The 695-nt window shown below is 39.4% G+C and overlaps 1 long non-coding RNA gene across 4 annotated transcripts in view; it reads left to right on the top strand.

The window, feature by feature from the left end:
• LOC106726839 overlaps positions 1 to 695 on the top strand; it is a 25,115-nt gene that overhangs the window by 9,788 nt on the left and 14,632 nt on the right. The window contains exon 1 of one of the 4 annotated variants that reach the window (XR_001362954.1): positions 21 to 43. The exons of the other annotated variants lie outside the window; for them this stretch is intronic. This is a non-coding gene — a long non-coding RNA (uncharacterized LOC106726839). Of the gene's footprint in view, positions 1 to 20; positions 44 to 695 lie in introns of those variants that run through there. 4 annotated transcript variants of the gene reach the window in all.

Raw genomic sequence — 695 nt, 5'->3', positions numbered from 1 at the left:
CACCAGAAGAAAATGGAATTCAAGTTGAAGTTGAATATAAAAGGTCAGAACTAGAAAAGTTATTAGATCAAGTCTAGATAAAGAAACTGTGAGGGATTTCATCTGTCTTGTTCCTTATGGAGACAAGTGTGTCGAGCTATAGTTCTTACTTTTTTTTCTTTTGATCTCTATTGTTGAAAGTATTACATATGTCTCCCTTTTTCCCCATTGACCCCTTCTAGCCTGCCCCCATCCCTTGTCCCAGGCCTTCACCACCCTATTGTCTGTGTCCTTGGGTTGTGCATATATGCATACAAATTCTTTGGTTAATCACTTCCCACCCACGCACTTTCTCCCTGGCCCCTTCTCTCCCCTCTGAGATTCCGCAGTCTGTTCTAAGCTTCTATGTCTCTGGATTTATTTTGTTCATCAGTTTATTTTGTTCATTAGATTTTTGGGCTATATTTCAAAGCTAATGCTATTAAATACTGGACTCGTGTGTTAATTCCCCTTCTTCTGAGTCTATGCTTATATGCAGCAGACTTTTGATAATAATTAGGCTTTCTATGTAGATTTGTCTATAGATGAAGAATATACTTATCAGAGGATCCAAGCCCCTGGTTATAAGTTAATAAATGTGTTAGTGGGTATCCACCTGAGAGAGGGAGAGAGAGAGAGAGAGAGAGAGAGAGAGAGAGAGAGAGAGAGAGAGAAAG

The sequence above is a fragment of the Myotis brandtii genome, unplaced genomic scaffold (genome assembly GCF_000412655.1).
Source record: "Myotis brandtii unplaced genomic scaffold, ASM41265v1 scaffold320, whole genome shotgun sequence".
In the NCBI taxonomy this organism is placed as follows: domain Eukaryota; kingdom Metazoa; phylum Chordata; class Mammalia; order Chiroptera; family Vespertilionidae; genus Myotis; species Myotis brandtii.
Note: the sequence above shows the minus strand (reverse complement) of the source record. Positions and strands in the feature narration are given on the sequence as shown.